The sequence below is a fragment of the Spea bombifrons genome, chromosome 5, assembly GCF_027358695.1.
Source record: "Spea bombifrons isolate aSpeBom1 chromosome 5, aSpeBom1.2.pri, whole genome shotgun sequence".
NCBI lineage: Eukaryota > Metazoa > Chordata > Amphibia > Anura > Pelobatidae > Spea > Spea bombifrons.
In genome coordinates, this window is record NC_071091.1 from 38229466 (window position 1) to 38241780 (window position 12315).

Consider the following 12315-nt stretch of genomic DNA (forward strand, 5'->3'; position numbering starts at 1 on the left):
GCAGACAACTTTGATTTAATCAAATCTCGCAACAACGCACTATCCGTAGAGGTACCTTGTAGGCCAAGATAGGGTTATGATCATATGGCAATCAACACTTGAAATCTTAGTTTTGACATGTCTGCCTTTCATACCAAGAGGGACTAAATATCTTGGGTGACACGTAACATGGAAAGAAACTGTTGAAATCTTAGTTTCCACTTGCCTGACATTCATTGATATGGAAGAACTCTAAAGAACAACAAAACCAAACCTCCGGCATCTCCGACCACGAAGGGACTCGAACCCTCAATCTTCTGACCCGAAGTCAGATGCCTTATCCATTAGGCCACGCGGTCTGCAAGCAAAGTTTGCGAAAGAATGTGTGGATACGTTTCTCATAGAGAAACATAACTATATTTCCTTTACTTCACATGCCACAATATGCTTTTTATGACCACTGTCCTTCCTCTGACTGATGTTAATTAAGAACATGCAGACAAACGTAGGACACAGAAACGACTAATGCATTTGAAACATCTATGTACGAAGGATTATGCGTGAGTCAGATAGGTGGTTTCATGACGTCTGCTTCTTGCATATGTAGGCTCTGTGGCGCAATGGATAGCGCATTGGACTTCTAGCACTTGTCAAGGCATTCAAAGGTTGTGGGTTCGAGTCCCACCAGAGTCGTGGTTTTTCCAGTGGTTGACTGCATTTGATGTTCTTGTTTAGTTATAAGTTGCAATATCCACACATGGAAAAATTGCAATATCCACTCTGAAAAATTTCTGAAATACAATTGACAGATCTTAATCTGACAGATTTTAATTGACTGATTAAATTGTAATTCCAAATATCCACAATTTGTCTGTGAGAAATTATGGTAATCTGAAACAATAGAACGATTTAACACAAGTGTGGAAAGCAGTTTAGCGCTCCGTTTGTAAGATTAAAATTTTGATGCGAAAATAATGCCAATATTCAAAGGTTGTGGGTTCGAGTCCCACTAGAATCGTGTTTTTTTTCCAGTGGTTGACTGCATTTGATGTGCTTGTTTAGTTTTAGGTTGCAATATCCACAAATTGTCTCTGAAAAATGTCTGTAATACAATTGACAGATTTTACTCTAGTGTGAAATGTGTTTCAGTAGTGGGCCCTGTGGCACATTATACAAAGGATGATCACATAGATTTCTTTGGGCAAAAAGATTAGGAAATGTACAACAGAAAATCAAGGGTGCCCTGTGACTCTTATGGAGCCACTTGGAGCCAAAGTCTTCATAACAATAGTTGGAGAAAGAATTAAAGTTTGCCTTTAAGTGTTTGAAACAGTACATCGCAATCAACTTTGATTTCATTAAAGGTGTTGGTAACACACAATACGTCGAAGAACCCTGCATGCCCAGAGGGCGATAAGTATGGTGGTCATATGGCACATCAAAAAACACATGTGAAATCTTAGCCTTCATATGCAGGATCTCAAGTCTGCTAACCCTGTGACTCTAATGAAGCCACTTTAAACCAATGCAATGGCAAAAGGTCCCCTACGAGCTAGTCCCTTGCCTTGAAACATGTAAAAAATATCTTCTTTCTTAGCAGCTGTAGCTTGTCCGGGTGGCCGAGTGGTCTAAGGCGCCAGACTCAAGAATGCAATCTTCTCTCTGTGAGGGTCTTCTGGTCTTCATGCAGAGGCGTGGGTTCAAATCCCACTTCTGACAGTCATCTTCTTTTGTGCTTTGAGCTTCTTTTTGTGCTTTTAAACATTCAACAATTTTTTGAGAAAGAATCCAAGATTGAATTTAAGCGTTGAAAGAGTACATTGCAGAAGACATTGATTTCATAACATAAGACAGCAATGTACAATCTCTAGACTCAAAAGAACAGTAACCTGGGGATCTAAACCACCAGCAACCTCAAGACAACTCAAATGCTCAATCTTCCCATCCAAAGTCAGACAGCTTACCCATTAGGCCATGAGGTCTTGACAAAACACAAGTCTTATTCCGCACTTCGCAGAGAAGACATACCGAAAGAGGTGAAAATAACGACCCAGGTGTAGATACTTTCCAATAGCTGTCACATAGATTTCTTGGGGGAAAGAGATAAGAAAGTGTACAACAGGAAATCAAGGGTGCCTGTGACTCTTATGGAGCCGCTTTGAGCCAAAGTCTTCATAACAATAGTTGGAAAAAGAATTTACGTTTGTTCAAAGTTTTTGAAAGAGTAAATTGCAGACAACTTTGATTTAATCAAATCTCGCAACAACGCACTATCCGTAGAGGTACCTTGTAGGCCAAGATAGGGTTATGATCATATGGCAATCAACACTTGAAATCTTAGTTTTGACATGTCTGCCTTTCATACCAAGAGGGACTAAATATCTTGGGTGACACGTAACATGGAAAGAAACTGTTGAAATCTTAGTTTCCACTTGCCTGACATTCATTGATATGGAAGAACTCTAAAGAACAACAAAACCAAACCTCCGGCATCTCCGACCACGAAGGGACTTGAACCCTCAATCTTCTGATCCGAAGTCAGACGCCTTATCCATTAGGCCACGCGGTCTGCATGCAAAGTTTGCGAAAGAATGTGTGGATACGTTTCTCATAGAGAAACATAACTATATTTCCTTTACTTCACATGCCACAATATGCTTTTTATGACCACTGTCCTTCCTCTGACTGATGTTAATTAAGAACATGCAGACAAACGTAGGACACAGAAACGACTAATGCATTTGAAACATCTATGTACGAAGGATTATGCGTGAGTCAGATAGGTGGTTTCATGACGTCTGCTTCTTGCATATGTAGGCTCTGTGGCGCAATGGATAGCGCATTGGACTTCTAACACTTGTCAAGGCATTCAAAGGTTGTGGGTTCGAGTCCCACCAGAGTCGTGGTTTTTCCAGTGGTTGACTGCATTTGATATTCTTGTTTAGTTATAAGTTGCAATATCCACACATGGAAAAATTGCAATATCCACTCTGAAAAATTTCTGAAATACAATTGACAGATCTTAATCTGACAGATTTTAATTGACTGATTAAATTGTAATTCCAAATATCCACAATTTGTCTGAGAAATTATGGTAATCTGAAACAATAGAACGATTTAACACAAGTGTGGAAAGCAGTTTAGCGCTCCGTTTGTAAGATTAAAATTTTGATGCGAAAATAATGCCAATATTCAAAGGTTGTGGGTTCGAGTCCCACTAGAATCGTGTTTTTTTTCCAGTGGTTGACTGCATTTGATGTGCTTGTTTAGTTTTAGGTTGCAATATCCACAAATTGTCTCTGAAAAATGTCTGTAATACAATTGACAGATTTTACTCTAGTGTGAAATGTGTTTCAGTAGTGGGCCCTGTGGCACATTATACAAAGGATGATCACATAGATTTCTTTGGGCAAAAAGATTAGGAAATGTACAACAGAAAATCAAGGGTGCCCTGTGACTCTTATGGAGCCACTTGGAGCCAAAGTCTTCATAACAATAGTTGGAGAAATAATTAAAGTTTGCCTTTAAGTGTTTGAAACAGTACATCGCAATCAACTTTGATTTCATTAAAGGTGTTGGTAACACACAATACGTCGAAGAACCCTGCATGCCCAGAGGGCGATAAGTATGGTGGTCATATGGCACATCAAAAAACACATGTGAAATCTTAGCCTTCATATGCAGGATCTCAAGTCTGCTTACCCTGTGACTCTAATGAAGCCACTTTAAACCAATGCAATGGCAAAAGGTCCCCTACGAGCTAGTCCCTTGCCTTGAAACCATGTAAAAAAATATCTTCTTTCTTAGCAGCTGTAGCTTGTCAGGGTGGCCGAGTGGTCTAAGGTGCCAGACTCAAGAATGCAATCTTCTCTCTGTGAGGGTCTTCTGGTCTCCATGCGGAGGCGTGGGTTCAAATCCCACTTCTGACAGTCATCTTCTTTTGAGCTTCGTTTCATTCAACAATTTTTTGAGAAAGAATCCAAGATTGAATTTAAGCGTTGAAAGAGTACATTGCAGAAGACATTGATTTCATAACATAAGACAGCAATGTACAATCTCTAGACTCAAAAGAACAGTAACCTGGGGATCTAAACCACCAGCAACCTCAAGACAACTCAAATCCTCAATCTTCCCATCCAAAGTCAGACACCTTAACCATTAGGCCACGAGGTCTTGACAAAGCACAAGAGTCTTATTCCGCACTTCGCAGAGAAGACATACCGAAAGAGGTGAAAATAACGACCCAGGTGTAGATACTTTCCAATAGCTGTCACATAGATTTCTTGGGGGAAAGAGATAAGAAAGTGTACAACAGGAAATCAAGGGTGCCTGTGACTCTTATGGAGCCGCTTTGAGCCAAAGTCTTCATAACAATAGTTGAAAAAAGAATTTACGTTTGTTCAAAGTTTTTGAAAGAGTAAATTGCAGACAACTTTGATTTAATCAAATCTCGCAACAACGCACTATCCGTAGAGGTACCTTGTAGGCCAAGATAGGGTTATGATCATATGGCAATCAACACTTGAAATCTTAGTTTTGACATGTCTGCCTTTCATACCAAGAGGGACTAAATATCTTGGGTGACACGTAACATGGAAAGAAACTGTTGAAATCTTAGTTTCCACTTGCCTGACATTCATTGATATGGAAGAACTCTAAAGAACAACAAAACCAAACCTCCGGCATCTCCGACCACGAAAGGACTCAAACCCTCAATCTTCTGATCCGAAGTCAGACGCCTTATCCATTAGGCCACGTGGTCTGCATGCAAAGTTTGCGAAAGAATGTGTGGATACGTTTCTCATAGAGAAACATAACTATATTTCCTTTACTTCACATGCCACAATATGCTTTTTATGACCACTGTCCTTCCTCTGACTGATGTTAATTAACCCCTTAAGGACCGGGCTCATTTTTCGTTTTCTACCCTGTGGGACCGAGGCTGTTTTGACACTTTTGTGGTGGTTGTGTTCAGGTGTAATTTTCTCCTCACCCATTTAGTGTACCCACATAAGTTATATATTGTTTTTTTCAGGACAAGATGGGCTTTCTTCAGATACCATTATTTTGATCGTATCATCTTATTTACTATAAAAAAAATAAAAAAAACATGGTGAAAAATTGAAAAAAAAGACATTTTATGACTTTTATTTGAAAAATATTTTACTCACCTAAAAAAGCAAGTAAAAAAACTAGCTAAATAGATTCTACTACTTGTCCTGAGTTTAGAGATACCCAATGTTTTTATGTTTTTTTGCTGTTTTTTGTACGTTATAGGGCAATAAGTACAAGCAGCGTTTTATGATTTCCAAATCTTTTTTAACAAATCTGGTCAGTCTGCCTCCATCTCCTCTTTGGAACATCTTTGAAGCTGGTTAACTCAATTTAACCCATTCAAACCATATATTTTTGAAAACTAGACACCCCAGGGTATTCCAAATGCTGTAATTTTAACCCTTTCCATGCACCAATTATACAACTACACTTTGTCAAACTTTGTAATAGTAATTTTTTTTAATTTTTTTTCCACACAAATTGTACTTTAGTTATAGATATACAGGTTCTGGTATATGCCACTGTCTAACAACACCCCAATGTGTGTTCAGGAACATCTCCTGAGTACAGCGATACCCCACATGCATGGGTTTGTCAGATTGTTTGGCTGGTAAAAGGCTACTTTTGGGGCATGCGTAATTCAGGTGGTCATTTGGTCATTCTGCCTCCATCTCCTCTTTGGAATATCTTTGAAGCCGGTTAACTAAATTTAACCCATTCAAACCATATATTATGGAAAACTAGACACCCCAGGGTATTCCGAATGCTGTTATTTTAACCCTTTCCATGCACCAATTATAGAACTACACTTTGTCAAACTTTGTAATAGTAATTTTTTTCACACAAATTGTACTTTAGTTATAGATATACAGGTTCTGGTATATGTCACTGTCAAACAACCCCCCAATATGTGTTCAGGAACATCTCCTGAGTGCAGTGATACCCAACATGCATGGGTTTGTCGGGTTGTTTCAGATTTAAAATGCCACATTTGGGAAGTGCGCTTTTTTTCTCCATTTTGGTCAGTCTGTACCTATGCCCTATCTGTGAGCTAGGCCACTCCAATTTACCCCATCAGCCATTTTTTTTATATATTAGACACCCCTTGGGTATTTGAAGTGCTTTTATTTTAACTCTTTGAGATTTTTGAGAAATTTTAGCACTTGCTCAAAATAATAAACTTTATTTTTTTATTTTTTTTTATTTTTTTAATACTTTTTTTATATTTTTTTTTTACACATTTTGCTGGTACTGGATGGTTCATCTAGTGACATCACTGCATAATTATTTTTAAATGTTAGCACATTTTTATTTATTTTTTTTCCATTTTTATTTTTTTTTTTTTAATATTTTACTAATCACATAGTGATTAGAAAGCTGGGCTCCATTGACTTGCATGGTTGAATGCAGTACCTGTATTCAACCAGCAAGTGGAGACAGTTCTCTAGAGGGTCTGGAGACCCTCTAGCGAACTTTTTCGTCTCTCTTGTTTTATTTCCCGGCCGCCGCCATCTTACTTGATGGCGAAGATCACCGGCAGCGGCGGCTGTGACCGCTCTCCGGAGCGGTCACAGCCCACCTAAAGGTAAGTGTTTGGTGTCGCTGGATGCCTCCTGATCGAGGCATTCCAGCGACACCATTTAAGTTTAGGAGGCGATCGTTGATCGCCTCCTAAACGCTTTCAAAACGGGCGTCCGCCGCCATACAATGTATGGCGGCTGTTGACGCCCCGGGGAGGGGCCAGACATGGCCCCCGATGCCGATCTCGGCCTTGCTGAATGCCTCGACGTCGAGGCATTGCAGCAAGGCCGTTTAAGCGAAGAAAGTGATCCTTGATCACTTTCTAAGCTTATTTAACTTTTTGACGGTTCAGGACCGTCAAAGGTCATTTAGTGACCTTCTTGTCATGACGGTCCTGAACCGGCAAAGGTCGCGAAGGGGTTAAGAACATGCAGACAAACGTAGGACACAGAAACGACTAATGCATTTGAAACATCTATGTACGAAGGATTATGCGTGAGTCAGATAGGTGGTTTCATGACGTCTGCTCCTTGCATATGTAGGCTCTGTGGCGCAATGGATAGCGCATTGGACTTCTAGCACTTGTCAAGGCATTCAAAGGTTGTGGGTTCGAGTCCCACCAGAGTCATGGTTTTTCCAGTGGTTGACTGCATTTGATGTTCTTGTTTAGTTATAAATTGCAATATCCTCACATGGAAAAATTGCAATATCCACTCTGAAAAATTTCTGAAATACAATTGGCAGATCTTAATCTGACAGATTTTAATTGACTGATTAAATTGTAATTCCAAATATCCACAATTTGTCTGTGAGAAATTATGGTAATCTGAAACAATAGAACGATTTAACACAAGCGTGGAAAGCAGTTTAGCGCTCCGTTTGTAAGATTAAAATTTTGATACGAAAATAATGCCAATATTCAAAGGTTGTGGGTTCGAGTCCCACTAGAATCGTGTTTTTTTTCCAGTGGTTGACTGCATTTGATGTGCTTGTTTAGTTTTAGGTTGCAATATCCACAAATTGTCTCTGAAAAATGTCTGTAATACAATTGACAGATTTTACTCTAGTGTGAAATGTGTTTCAGTAGTGGGCCCTGTGGCACATTATACAAAGGATGATCACATAGATTTCTTTGGGCAAAAAGATTAGGAAATGTACAACAGAAAATCAAGGGTGCCCTGTGACTCTTATGGAGCCACTTGGAGCCAAAGTCTTCATAACAATAGTTGGAGAAAGAATTAAAGTTTGCCTTTAAGTGTTTGAAACAGTACATCGCAATCAACTTTGATTTCATTAAAGGTGTTGGTAACACACAATATGTCGAAGAACCCTGCATGCCCAGAGGGCGATAAGTATGGTGGTCATATGGCACATCAAAAAACACATGTGAAATCTTAGCCTTCATATGCAGGATCTCAAGTCTGCTTACCCTGTGACTCTAATGAAGCCACTTTAAACCAATGCAATGGCAAAAGGTCCCCTACGAGCTAGTCCCTTGCCTTGAAACCATGTAAAAAAATATCTTCTTTCTTAGCAGCTGTAGCTTGTCAGGATGGCCGAGTGGTCTAAGGCGCCAGACTCAAGAATGCAATCTTCTCTCTGTGAGGGTCTTCTGGTCTCCATGCGGAGGCGTGGGTTCAAATCCCACTTCTGACAGTCATCTTCTTTTGTGCTTTGAGCTTCGTTTAATTCAACATTTTTTTGAGAAAGAATCCAAGATTGAATTTAAGCGTTGAAAGAGTACATTGCAGAAGACATTGATTTCATAACATAAGACAGCAATGTACAATCTCTAGACTCAAAAGAACAGTAACCTGGGGATCTAAACCACCAGCAACCTCAAGACAACTCAAATCCTCAATCTTCCCATCCAAAGTCAGACACCTTACCCATTAGGCCACGAGGTCTTGACAAAACACAAGAGTCTTATTCCGCACTTCGCAGAGAAGACATACCGAAAGAGGTGAAAATAACGACCCAGGTGTAGATACTTTCCAATAGCTGTCACATAGATTTCTTGGGGGAAAGAGATAAGAAAGTGTACAACAGGAAATCAAGGGTGCCTGTGACTCTTATGGAGCCGCTTTGAGCCAAAGTCTTCATAACAATAGTTGGAAAAAGAATTTTCGTTTGTTCAAAGTTTTTGAAAGAGTAAATTGCAGACAACTTTGATTTAATCAAATCTCGCAACAACGCACTATCCGTAGAGGTACCTTGTAGGCCAAGATAGGGTTATGATCATATGGCAATCAACACTTGAAATCTTAGTTTTGACATGTCTGCCTTTCATACCAAGAGGGACTAAATATCTTGGGTGACACGTAACATGGAAAGAAACTGTTGAAATCTTAGTTTCCACTTGCCTGACATTCATTGATATGGAAGAACTCTAAAGAACAACAAAACCAAACCTCCGGCATCTCCGACCACGAAGGGACTCGAACCCTCAATCTTCTGATCCGAAGTCAGACGCCTTATCCATTAGGCCACGCGGCCTGCATGCGAAGTTTGCGAAAGAATGTGTGGATACGTTTCTCATAGAGAAACATAACTATATTTCCTTTACTTCACATGCCACAATATGCTTTTTATGACCACTGTCCTTCCTCTGACTGATGTTAATTAAGAACATGCAGACAAACGTAGGACACAGAAACGACTAATGCATTTGAAACATCTATGTACGAAGGATTATGCGTGAGTCAGATAGGTGGTTTCATGACGTCTGCGTTTTGTATATGTAGGCTCTGTGGCGCAATGGATAGCGCATTGGACTTCTAGCACTTGTCAAGGCATTCAAAGGTTGTGGGTTCGAGTCCCACCAGAGTCGTGGCTTTTCCAGTGGTTGACTGCATTTGATGTTCTTGTTTAGTTATAAGTTGCAATATCCACACATGGAAAAATTGCAATATCCACTCTGAAAAATTTCTGAAATACAATTGACAGATCTTAATCTGACAGATTTTAATTGACTGATTAAATTGTAATTCCAAATATCCACAATTTGTCTGTGAGAAATTATGGTAATCTGAAACAATAGAACGATTTAACACAAGTGTGGAAAGCAGTTTAGCGCTCCGTTTGTAAGATTAAAATTTTGATGCGAAAATAATGCCAATATTCAAAGGTTGTGGGTTCGAGTCCCACTAGAATCGTGTTTTTTTTCCAGTGGTTGACTGCATTTGATGTGCTTGTTTAGTTTTAGGTTGCAATATCCACAAATTGTCTCTGAAAAATGTCTGTAATACAATTGACAGATTTTACTCTAGTGTGAAATGTGTTTCAGTAGTGGGCCCTGTGGCACATTATACAAAGGATGATCACATAGATTTCTTTGGGCAAAAAGATTAGGAAATGTACAACAGAAAATCAAGGGTGCCCTGTGACTCTTATGGAGCCACTTGGAGCCAAAGTCTTCATAACAATAGTTGGAGAAAGAATTAAAGTTTGCCTTTAAGTGTTTGAAACAGTACATCGCAATCAACTTTGATTTCATTAAAGGTGTTGGTAACACACAATATGTCGAAGAACCCTGCATGCCCAGAGGGCGATAAGTATGGTGGTCATATGGCACATCAAAAAACACATGTGAAATCTTAGCCTTCATATGCAGGATCTCAAGTCTGCTTACCCTGTGACTCTAATGAAGCCACTTTAAACCAATGCAATGGCAAAAGGTCCCCTACGAGCTAGTCCCTTGCCTTGAAACCATGTAAAAAAATATCTTCTTTCTTAGCAGCTGTAGCTTGTCAGGATGGCCGAGTGGTCTAAGGCGCCAGACTCAAGAATGCAATCTTCTCTCTGTGAGGGTCTTCTGGTCTCCATGCGGAGGCGTGGGTTCAAATCCCACTTCTGACAGTCATCTTCTTTTGTGCTTTGAGCTTCGTTTAATTCAACATTTTTTTGAGAAAGAATCCAAGATTGAATTTAAGCGTTGAAAGAGTACATTGCAGAAGACATTGATTTCATAACATAAGACAGCAATGTACAATCTCTAGACTCAAAAGAACAATAACCTGGGATCTAAACCACCAGCAACCTCAAGACAACTCAAATCCTCAATCTTCCCATCCAAAGTCAGACACCTTACCCATTAGGCCACGAGGTCTTGACAAAACACAAGAGTCTTATTCCGCACTTCGCAGAGAAGACATACCGAAAGAGGTGAAAATAACGACCCAGGTGTAGATACTTTCCAATAGCTGTCACATAGATTTCTTGGGGGAAAGAGATAAGAAAGTGTACAACAGGAAATCAAGGGTGCCTGTGACTCTTATGGAGCCGCTTTGAGCCAAAGTCTTCATAACAATAGTTGAAAAAAGAATTTACGTTTGTTCAAAGTTTTTGAAAGAGTAAATTGCAGACAACTTTGATTTAATCAAATCTCGCAACAACGCACTATCCGTAGAGGTACCTTGTAGGCCAAGATAGGGTTATGATCATATGGCAATCAACACTTGAAATCTTAGTTTTGACATGTCTGCCTTTCATACCAAGAGGGACTAAATATCTTGGGTGACACGTAACATGGAAAGAAACTGTTGAAATCTTAGTTTCCACTTGCCTGACATTCATTGATATGGAAGAACTCTAAAGAACAACAAAACCAAACCTCCGGCATCTCCGACCACGAAAGGACTCAAACCCTCAATCTTCTGATCCGAAGTCAGACGCCTTATCCATTAGGCCACGCGGTCTGCATGCAAAGTTTGCGAAAGAATGTGTGGATACGTTTCTCATAGAGAAACATAACTATATTTCCTTTACTTCACATGCCACAATATGCTTTTTATGACCACTGTCCTTCCTCTGACTGATGTTAATTAAGAACATGCAGACAAACGTAGGACACAGAAACGACTAATGCATTTGAAACATCTATGTACGAAGGATTATGCGTGAGTCAGATAGGTGGTTTCATGACGTCTGCTTCTTGCATATGTAGGCTCTGTGGCGCAATGGATAGCGCATTGGACTTCTAGCACTTGTCAAGGCATTCAAAGGTTGTGGGTTCGAGTCCCACCAGAGTCATGGTTTTTCCAGTGGTTGACTGCATTTGATGTTCTTGTTTAGTTATAAATTGCAATATCCTCACATGGAAAAATTGCAATATCCACTCTGAAAAATTTCTGAAATACAATTGGCAGATCTTAATCTGACAGATTTTAATTGACTGATTAAATTGTAATTCCAAATATCCACAATTTGTCTGTGAGAAATTATGGTAATCTGAAACAATAGAACGATTTAACACAAGCGTGGAAAGCAGTTTAGCGCTCCGTTTGTAAGATTAAAATTTTGATACGAAAATAATGCCAATATTCAAAGGTTGTGGGTTCGAGTCCCACTAGAATCGTGTTTTTTTTCCAGTGGTTGACTGCATTTGATGTGCTTGTTTAGTTTTAGGTTGCAATATCCACAAATTGTCTCTGAAAAATGTCTGTAATACAATTGACAGATTTTACTCTAGTGTGAAATGTGTTTCAGTAGTGGGCCCTGTGGCACATTATACAAAGGATGATCACATAGATTTCTTTGGGCAAAAAGATTAGGAAATGTACAACAGAAAATCAAGGGTGCCCTGTGACTCTTATGGAGCCACTTGGAGCCAAAGTCTTCATAACAATAGTTGGAGAAAGAATTAAAGTTTGCCTTTAAGTGTTTGAAACAGTACATCGCAATCAACTTTGATTTCATTAAAGGTGTTGGTAACACACAATATGTCGAAGAACCCTGCATGCCCAGAGGGCGATAAGTATG

The 12315-nt window shown here is 39.5% G+C and overlaps 1 long non-coding RNA gene and 14 other non-coding genes across 15 annotated transcripts; 10 read left to right on the forward strand and 5 right to left on the reverse strand.

The window, feature by feature from the left end:
• Positions 1 to 265: 265 nt before the first annotated feature.
• TRNAR-UCG (transfer RNA arginine (anticodon UCG)) lies at positions 266 to 338 on the reverse strand. Its single transcript has one exon. It is a non-coding gene; the product is annotated as a tRNA-Arg (tRNA).
• Positions 339 to 585: 247 nt separating this feature from the next.
• Positions 586 to 672, forward strand: TRNAR-UCU (transfer RNA arginine (anticodon UCU)). The gene is given in 2 exon segments: positions 586 to 622; positions 637 to 672. It is a non-coding gene; the product is annotated as a tRNA-Arg (tRNA).
• Positions 673 to 1588: 916 nt separating this feature from the next.
• On the forward strand, positions 1589 to 1698 carry TRNAL-CAA (transfer RNA leucine (anticodon CAA)). The gene is made up of 2 exons: positions 1589 to 1626; positions 1653 to 1698. It is a non-coding gene; the product is annotated as a tRNA-Leu (tRNA).
• Positions 1699 to 2475: 777 nt separating this feature from the next.
• Positions 2476 to 2548, reverse strand: TRNAR-UCG (transfer RNA arginine (anticodon UCG)). Its single transcript has one exon. It is a non-coding gene; the product is annotated as a tRNA-Arg (tRNA).
• Positions 2549 to 2795: 247 nt separating this feature from the next.
• Positions 2796 to 2882, forward strand: TRNAR-UCU (transfer RNA arginine (anticodon UCU)). Its single transcript is given in 2 exon segments — positions 2796 to 2832; positions 2847 to 2882. It is a non-coding gene; the product is annotated as a tRNA-Arg (tRNA).
• A 916-nt stretch (positions 2883 to 3798) lies between these two features.
• Positions 3799 to 3908, forward strand: TRNAL-CAA (transfer RNA leucine (anticodon CAA)). Its single transcript has 2 exons — positions 3799 to 3836; positions 3863 to 3908. It is a non-coding gene; the product is annotated as a tRNA-Leu (tRNA).
• Positions 3909 to 4668: 760 nt separating this feature from the next.
• TRNAR-UCG (transfer RNA arginine (anticodon UCG)) lies at positions 4669 to 4741 on the reverse strand. The gene has a single exon. It is a non-coding gene; the product is annotated as a tRNA-Arg (tRNA).
• An 814-nt stretch (positions 4742 to 5555) lies between these two features.
• Positions 5556 to 6365, forward strand: LOC128497336 (uncharacterized). Its single transcript, XR_008354302.1, has 2 exons — positions 5556 to 5635; positions 6061 to 6365. It is a non-coding gene; the product is annotated as an uncharacterized LOC128497336 (long non-coding RNA).
• Positions 6366 to 7096: 731 nt separating this feature from the next.
• TRNAR-UCU (transfer RNA arginine (anticodon UCU)) lies at positions 7097 to 7183 on the forward strand. The gene is given in 2 exon segments: positions 7097 to 7133; positions 7148 to 7183. It is a non-coding gene; the product is annotated as a tRNA-Arg (tRNA).
• A 918-nt stretch (positions 7184 to 8101) lies between these two features.
• Positions 8102 to 8211, forward strand: TRNAL-CAA (transfer RNA leucine (anticodon CAA)). Its single transcript has 2 exons — positions 8102 to 8139; positions 8166 to 8211. It is a non-coding gene; the product is annotated as a tRNA-Leu (tRNA).
• A 767-nt stretch (positions 8212 to 8978) lies between these two features.
• On the reverse strand, positions 8979 to 9051 carry TRNAR-UCG (transfer RNA arginine (anticodon UCG)). Its single transcript has one exon. It is a non-coding gene; the product is annotated as a tRNA-Arg (tRNA).
• Positions 9052 to 9298: 247 nt separating this feature from the next.
• On the forward strand, positions 9299 to 9385 carry TRNAR-UCU (transfer RNA arginine (anticodon UCU)). The gene is given in 2 exon segments: positions 9299 to 9335; positions 9350 to 9385. It is a non-coding gene; the product is annotated as a tRNA-Arg (tRNA).
• A 918-nt stretch (positions 9386 to 10303) lies between these two features.
• On the forward strand, positions 10304 to 10413 carry TRNAL-CAA (transfer RNA leucine (anticodon CAA)). Its single transcript has 2 exons — positions 10304 to 10341; positions 10368 to 10413. It is a non-coding gene; the product is annotated as a tRNA-Leu (tRNA).
• Positions 10414 to 11179: 766 nt separating this feature from the next.
• Positions 11180 to 11252, reverse strand: TRNAR-UCG (transfer RNA arginine (anticodon UCG)). The gene has a single exon. It is a non-coding gene; the product is annotated as a tRNA-Arg (tRNA).
• Positions 11253 to 11499: 247 nt separating this feature from the next.
• On the forward strand, positions 11500 to 11586 carry TRNAR-UCU (transfer RNA arginine (anticodon UCU)). Its single transcript is given in 2 exon segments — positions 11500 to 11536; positions 11551 to 11586. It is a non-coding gene; the product is annotated as a tRNA-Arg (tRNA).
• Positions 11587 to 12315: the final 729 nt, after the last annotated feature.